The 8,593-nt window shown below is 37.1% G+C and overlaps 1 protein-coding gene across 4 annotated transcripts in view; it reads right to left on the bottom strand.

Annotated features, from left to right (window-relative positions):
* LOC117954270 (casein kinase I-like) overlaps nt 1-2,436 on the bottom strand; it is a 17,120-nt gene extending 14,684 nt beyond the window's left edge. For all 4 annotated transcript variants that reach the window (XM_034887929.1, XM_034887931.1, XM_034887930.1 and 1 more), the window contains exon 1: nt 2,180-2,436. The gene's annotated coding sequence lies outside the window, so the exon portion shown is untranslated. The remainder of the gene's footprint in view (nt 1-2,179) is intronic.
* Between the last annotated feature and the right edge of the window lie 6,157 nt (nt 2,437-8,593).

Here is an 8,593-nt window from a genome sequence, read left to right as displayed (position 1 = left end):
CCCCCCCATCCCTGACATCTTTCAACAAACTCACAAGGAACATAACCGCTATAACCTCCTTGTATCAAACCATGCCTTTTATTGGGAAATATGTTCCTAAATAGCTTGGTATCGAAACTAATTTATTTAAAAGGTAGGTAGGTACACATAAAATAACATCACAAAGCCCAGTAATTCATCCATGCATCCCTTTCTTCATAACAAGCGATTACGTCTTTACATGTGCTTTCAGGGTGTCTGTACACACAAAGTATGTAAATGTAGGGCCTTTAATGATTTTTTGGAATCAATAAACACCCTGGTATGTGGTATACTGGCAAATATACTTCTATAAAATATGTAAAGCAGTACAGGTGTTGAGGGACAATAGTATTTGTTAGGCACTGAAATCAAGACAACAATTTTGGAATCCAATACTGTGGTCATTGCCAGCAATGTATTGCATCCCCCGTCTTGTCTGACAACATCAAGCTAAGCAGTGAAAGTTAAGTGGTTTACTACACCCACTAACCTGCATGCAGCTTCACACCCAATAGTATCCACTACACAGCATGCCACAGGCTACAATCATGACCTCAATTACTAGGCAACTGGGACAACAGATTTTACAGGTTCTCCACAAAAAGAAAAATCTAACGCACAGAAACAGTTTCTTAGATATCCCAATTTAGACTGCCTGGAGCCACTGCCATCATCACATAATACACCATTTACTTAGTGTATGAGTTGTGTTTCCATAAATAACAAAACGTCAAGAGAGTTTAATACAAGAGTAATCTACTGACGTTGCACACACATCAATAAATGCTAGTGGAGAATACATTCGCAGAGGGTGGTATATGCCCTAAGAAGTTTCTACATGCACTGTATTAGCCTTAATTTTAGCTTTACTTGTTAAGCTTTTTGTTTATATAAAGTTAGTTAAGTCCATCATTAAATTCATTGAATCATTATTTACTGATTAAATCTTCATTTGTACAATTCCTGAGAGATTAACTACAGAAAATAGCCCTTGGTTCATATTGGTTATTATCCTGTCCTCAACATTGCTGACCTGAATCAAAGAACATTACATTTCAATGTGTGAGCATTCACAATTTACTCTATTTTCTTTACTACAACTGTGACTTTATTACTACTGTATTGCTGTCTCTGCATCAGTCCACTTTGTCCTACATTAATTCTGGTTCGGTATGGAATTACAACATTTAAAATATTTGAGTATCATTGACACCTTACAGTATAACTAGCTAATAAATGAATGTAGTACTGATGGCCTCTTTATTTCAAGAGGTTCTCAGCAGGTATTACAAAGTTCATGGTTACATTTCAAGGGAAATACAACAAATCTAGCTAAACGTTCCCAACATGGCCTTGTCCCCCCCACCCACACTCCAATGATGAACTAAGCCGCACCACCTCTTACTCATCTATTTAATGGTTTTAGGTAACTCTTCCTTAAAAGCAACCCCGAGAGACTGTAAAACACTGGTTTGTTCAAGATCGTCGCAAGCTGATACCATATCAGATTTTTGCAAAGAAAGCCACTAATGTTTGACCAAAGGAGATAGTTTGCTAGCGTTAATGGAGCTAACGTGAGCTGATGCGAACACAGCAGATTTATACATTAGGGGAGCAGCGACTTTTCAATCTGATAACTATACGCCTGCAATCGCCCCCCGACGTTATCTGGTAGCCTATTCTGGAAAATATAATAATGGTGTTATTGCACGTCAAACTATCAGTGGAGATAGCTAGGTAACGCAGGAAGTTAGGTTTAGGCCACAGTAGTTTGTGTGTTTGGCCTCGGTGTAGCTTGACAACGGTAGTTTCATTGAAACAAAATTGCTACCTAAGTAAAGAGACTGAAGTAATAAACGACACGAAGTAATGTTAATGGCAGAGACTGCAACAACAACTAGGGTAATGAGCAGCAATGGATACGGTAAGTTAGCTAGATTCTTAACCGTATTAAGAACTCGCTACCCAGCTAGCGTTTACTAACGTTAGCCTCTGTGTTCGTAACAAGACGAAGCCAGAAGCTAACGTGTTAGCCAGCCAGCTAACTAGCCAATGTTAGCTAACGCTGAATTTCTGCTAATACATAGAGTCATTCATAAAGATAGCTAGCTACTTTAACAAACTCGTTTCTGCAAAGTTCAAAAAATACATTACGTACCTAAACAGGTTTTCTTTCTTTTGCTATCTAGCTTGGAATAAATTGTTCTTATTTTCTTCGTCTCGTTTTCCTGCCCATCTCTTTTTCTATGGATGTTTGGCTAACCAGCTGAAAAGCCTCGCCAGTCCCCTTAACGCAATTTGCGTAGATGAAGATAATTACGGCGCAGTAAACGAAAGGGACAAGCGTAAACTGCTTTAAAGAATATCGACAGAAAAATCTGTGTACGTGAATATGATTCTGTGTGAGTGTACGTGAGAGAGGGTCACGCACACTTTGATTTGTGGAGAAAAGTTGTTTTTACTTTCACCAGCACTTGCTGAAGTAACTATGAGTGTGTCTTGCCTATATTTTTCAGATTGTGTGTGTTTTTAAATATCTGTATCCAATCTGGACAGCAGTATTGTTGCATTGGCTCTGTTACTGCAGCACTTTTATTTTTAAATGAAAAAAAGTACAATATTTCATCATAGGTAGGCTACCTTATATTTGGTTGTGAAACATTTACACTGGAAGTCTGTCAGCATCAGACATCAAGCAGATGGAAATCCTCTCTGCTAATGCTCCGCCACGTCTGTACTGCAGCCTTCTGTGCTCAGTTTGGTCTTCAGCAAGTATTTTTTTCCTAACATGTCAACATTGTTGATTAAATCCACCTTTTGTAAGGATTTTGCAAAAATACAATATCAACTAAAGCATGTCCTGCATTAACATTGTGGTCCTGTCTTATCAAGGGGCACTGTGTAAAACACTACCATAGTTTTAAGACTTTAGTTTAAATTGTCCTTGCATGGTGAATATTCTTAAATAAAGTAATGTTTAATCAATTAAACCTGGAGCCATTTTATGTTCCAGCAAAGGAGAGGTTGATTCTGCCACCTCTTATAAGGGAATGGGTGGGCATTAGATGTCCAGCAACAAAAACAACAGCCCGATGGCCCCATAAAGGGTAATCTGGCATGGTTGTGAACAGTAAGTAAGTGAACCTAGTCACCACTTCATAGGTTCAAATGTGCTATCATACAAAGCAAAAACATTTTTTAATATGGCAGGTTATGGACTGCATTTGTTATGTATAAATCAAAAGCCAAATGAGCTACATTATAGTTTGGTTGGGTGGTGACTAAGAAGGCCATTCAACCGGTTATGAATGTATAATTTTCTACTTTAATGTTATTGACGTAAATCTTTGACTAGAACACCTCATGACAAAAGATAATGAAATGCATTATTAATTTTACCCTGTTAGACCGAGTCCCGTTACAAAGCGTCATTTTTCTTTTTGATTGCATGGATAACAACATAAAACTTCCTGTTATTTTACTAACATCAGCATAATGTTCTTTCTTTTGTGTACAATCTACTTTTTCAACACGCCGGCACCTGTGGGGATTTTTATTTTGACCAATACCTTCCACATATGCAGGGTGATGACGGTGATGTTATGGTGAGTGTTATCAGCAGAAACCTTTTCTGGTATGGTTATCACAGCATTCATCGGCTCAAAAATGCAGAGATGTGCATCCTGTCTGGGACCGGGGTCAGCAGCTTCCTGCAGTCAGAACGGCTGACAGTACTTAGACATGTCTGTAGGAAATATAAGACATCCTCAGTCTGACAGTAACAGGCAGGTGGCAGACACACAGATAGGATGATAAAAGAATCCAAAATGTTGTTTCTGGTGATGAGTTTGCTGTACTGGACTCAAGCAGAAGGTGAGGGTTAATGTTGTTGTAGATACATTTTGTTGTGGTATTATTATCAGTGGAAGTATAACTTATTGTTATGAATCCATTATTATATATTTGATTTAGTAATTAATACAGTTAAGATACGGCTACATTAATAAATAAAAGATTATTGTTATTACAGCATTGTTGCTGTTGGTGATCACCTTATTTTTAGTTGTACAAAGTAACAAACAGTGAAGGCATAAACATTAGAAAGTCACTAATAAATGAATTATGCAAAAAGCTGATTCATTAATACTGTATATATGTGCAAGAGAACTCACGTTAAATGAATGTATACCTGTTTTCTATAGTCTGGGATGCATACCCACACTGTTAAAAAATGTATTGTGCATGCAGTTTATTTATCAAAACATATACATAGGCTACATATATAACAAATATTCATCATTTGCACACTCATTTTTTAGATCTGTTTAAACATGTATCTTAATCTTTAGAATTAAAAGTCTCTGTGAATGGCTACCAGTTATTTCATTATCAATCATGAATGTTTTTTTTCACAAATATGCTGATTTGTTTTTGCTAATAATACACTGGATTCGTGTTAAGACATTTTTTTAAAAATTGCAAAGAAACTCCCTTCATTCATTTTGCCTGATGATGGTCTGGTACCAAAACATTGCCTATACTATTACATTTATGTTTTCTTTAGGTAGACAGTGTGTGGGAGTTTCTTTGCAAATTTTGTTGATGTGCCAAGGATTTTTCTGTACTGAAAGATTTTCAAAAAATTAACAATAATTCGGCGGCCCTCCTGCAGTAATTCTGAGGACCCCCTAGAGGGCCCGGGCCCCCTGTTGAAGATCTATGGTTTCATGGAACACTTGAAGGGAACAGAGCCATCATTCAAGTTATTAGTAACACGTTTGCTTTTCCTACTATGAGAAGTCAAAATGTCTGCTATTCATTACTTTTTTTATTAAATAACCTTTCAGCTTCTCATTAATTAAAGTAACTTTACCAAAATATAACCATATTGTTGTAATGTCGTAATCCTGACAGTTGCTGTTCCATGAGTCATTCAGGGTGATCCTAATAACCTCAAACTGCTGATACAGACTCTTAATTTATTCATGTATTTGCACGCTAACATGTAATGCAAACACTCTTCCTAAGTATGTAAACTGGCACCACTCAATTCTACTAACCTGAAAATGTGAGACCATAGTAAAAAAAATCTATATAGTTTTGAAACTGAAGAGATTTGCTGTGTGGCTTATCTATCTTTTTAATAAAGGAAATATATCTTTTAATGTTTGCCTTCTTTCATTTTTGTAGGTGGGTGCAGTGGTGCTATTGTGTCTCTTAAAGGAGATGACAGGGAGCTGTCAGCTGGAGAGGGCTTCACTCTGACCTGTGAGTTCAACTGTTTAAGAGCTCAACATGTTGCACAGCTGTGGCGGAAAAGCCCACACAAGGTAGTTACAACTTTTCAAAGGTTTTAATGTTTATCATTTATTACAGCATGTATTTACCTCCTTTAGATGTACACTGAAACTGATTGGACTCTTGATTATGCAACAAATTCAGGCCTAAATCACTGGGAATAATTTTTATATTTATTTATTATATTAAAGATGTTTTTTAATAATACAGTTAAAATGGCGCAGCTCGTTTGAAAATGTAGACGTTATCATGAAATCTTTGGTTACCTTTTAGTACTTACTTAATGTGTGGCCCTATGAAATCAGTCCTATAGATTTAGACGACACTTGCCACCTGACTAAACAATTTTTCTGGGGGAAACCCTCAAGCTTTAAATAAGAAATTACTGTTAACAAAGCCAGCCTCTGCTGGTGCAAAGGGTACTATGGTCACAGTAATAACTTTCGTCTCCTAGGAGAAAGTCACTCTTGTCAATATTACGTCCATCCTGCCCAATGTGACCCTGGTCCTGAGTGTCAGCTCTGCTACAAAGACAGACACTGGGAATTACTCCTGCAGGACCGAGCCGCCTGACACAATCAGCACTGAAGTCTCGATTGAGATAGTAGGTAAGATGCTGATGACCCATAACCGCACCGCCGTTTGAATGGTCATTACTTAGTAAATGATGATTGTTAGGTGTTTATTGTCACTTTGATACAATGCCATTGAAACAAATTGATTAATTAAATGGCAATAGTACCATTTACTACATGGGATGTCTGGTGACTCATTAATATGAAATAAAAATTACAAAACAATTATACCATTATACAACAATTTATGAAATCATTGAAGAAATTGTTAAAACTAACTTATTATTGTGAAATGATGTTTCAGCTTTCATTTTCATAAGAGTTTTATTGGATATAAATTGTATAACTATCCTACGTCCATTTTAATTTCAAAAGGCTCTGTTTTTACATTTCTTTTACGTTATTTTTTTACATCTTACATCTTGCTTAACATCTTTATTAAAAATGTAAACGGTACAAAGTCTGACATTTGCGTAATGTAAAAAAACGGACTAAAATAAACAAAGCAATGAAAAAAAGGAATACAGGAAAAATAATTTTTAAAACAAGATAAATAGCTTCTTAGCCTTAAGGCTGCCCATGCTACGACCCTACCAGGCTAACTACTAGCTAACCTAAGTATTATTGTGTGTCTTTTTGGCAGAGATTATCAACATAAAACAGGCAAGACACAACATTCAAAACACAACAATGATCTGACACAAGACAAGGGCAATACTAAATACACACGGTAACGTGAGACAGGTGAAACTACTTCACTGGCCCGACCGGACAAGTGGGGGAAAAAACTTTAAATCAATCGCACTGGACTTTAGTTGCTGCTGTTAACACTGTCTCTTCACTTTGACCAAAGTAACTCACAAACATGTCTAGGTAGTTACCAAGCTAGGTAGGTAGCATGAGCCTGCCTGTTAAGTTTAACTTCTCTGTGTCTGTGTTCCTTCAATTAGAATTACATGGACATTGTTTTTGCTCTAGATTACAGGGTTATACGTGTAGTTTTGTGTCCCAAATTCACCGTAAAGTAACCCAAACCTAACCCTATCCTAACCTTAACCACTCAAGGTCAAATGCCAAATTCAAGTGAAACTTGGGACACTAAAATGCATGTATTCTGTTTACAGGTGCCAAATGGCTTAATCTGGTAGCAGTTGTGATTTGTATTATAATGAGTTGACTTTTAACAACTTCTGACGTTATGTCACAAATTATTGCTTCATTTATATATTTTACCCAATTTATTGGAGTGACTACTATTACTTATTCATTTGTTTAATGGTGAACACTTTACGGCTCTACAATGATAACTTTATCTCCAGATAACCTGACAACGTCCACCCTGACCACATCCAGCACCCCGCAGTGTGACAGCAGTGAACAACACAGCAGTCTGGCAGGTAAATGTCGTGGAAAAATAGCATATCAGTGCAGGAAAATCAAAATATTATATTCCATATCTCAAGCACTGGGAAATATAAATGCATCCATTTATCAATTCTTTTATGCTGCTTCCTGTTCAGGGTCTGGAGCATGCTTGGAGCAAAACACATAATGACTTGAAAATGAAATTTAAGAGGATATAAGTTTGTATGCCTCAGATCCTCAGACAAAGCTGCCTGGACAGCAGATGTCATGTCACCTTGAGTGAACAGAATTTGGAACCTTGAGTAGAGCCCGGATCTCAAGCCATGTTCACGCTCATAGGGAGTTAGCAGATTACACATAGAGGCAGGAGCCTGAGCATACCAGGCTTTAGAAATGAGCAGTAAAATGGAGGAATCATTTGGCAGTCTCATGCCTGCTTGTAGTAGAACAGTGTCCAGAATTGGTGTCAGAGGCTGAGTTTAGGTGAAGTAAAATTAGTTGGAAAAAAAGTTGGATTTTTTAAATAAAATAAATCAATTGTGTGGAGACATTTTTCTAAAGTCTTAGATAGAAATGCCAAGTTACAGATGGGTCTAAAATGGCTTCAGAGATGGCGACAGTGGAGACAGAGAGCAGTTAATAATGGCCAAAATATTCAGACCCACTGTCTGAAATATGGCTTTTAAAAGCCATGAATGCAGTCTGAAGGGCAGTTGGATTGAATTTGAAAGTGCATCAGTTCGATCCACAGATAACATTGACTGCAAGAAAATGGTGGAAATCACACAAAGTGAAGTTCCTTCCTGCTGTGTTGTCTGATGTTGTGGTCAAACCACTGCTGCATATCCCTCTCGCATTGTCTTTGCAGTACAGCTCTTTAAACTAAGGCAGGAAATGTGTAGTAATATTTGTCATTAAAAATCATTAGTGTCTGTTATAGACATCAATTTAAAATGTAGGCCCATGCCAAGTCTTTAATGGCATAGTTTTGGGTCATCATCCACAGCTGACATATGACTTCATGTTAAGTTACTCTCTGTCTGAAGCGCAAGTGGATTAGCATGAGGACTCAAGAGTTAGACTGGATTTAGTATTCCTACCTGGTGTGGCTTTTCACTTTTCAGTAATAATGTATAGTCTTTTTAAAATATACATGTGTTTTATGTCTGTCAAGCTTTACCATGTATTTTTCTTTCCCTCAAACTATGCCTTTTTTCCTCTCTCTGTATGTTCCTGCAGCTTTGCTTTTGAGAGATTTTAAGTAACCATAAACCCAATCTGCATCTGTCTTTGTCCATGTAGGTCTGCAGGGTCAGATTTGGTATTGGATTCTG

This window comes from Etheostoma cragini, chromosome 12 (genome assembly GCF_013103735.1).
Source record: "Etheostoma cragini isolate CJK2018 chromosome 12, CSU_Ecrag_1.0, whole genome shotgun sequence".
NCBI classification, from domain to species: domain Eukaryota; kingdom Metazoa; phylum Chordata; class Actinopteri; order Perciformes; family Percidae; genus Etheostoma; species Etheostoma cragini.
This window is presented reverse-complemented; position numbering and strand designations above follow the sequence as displayed.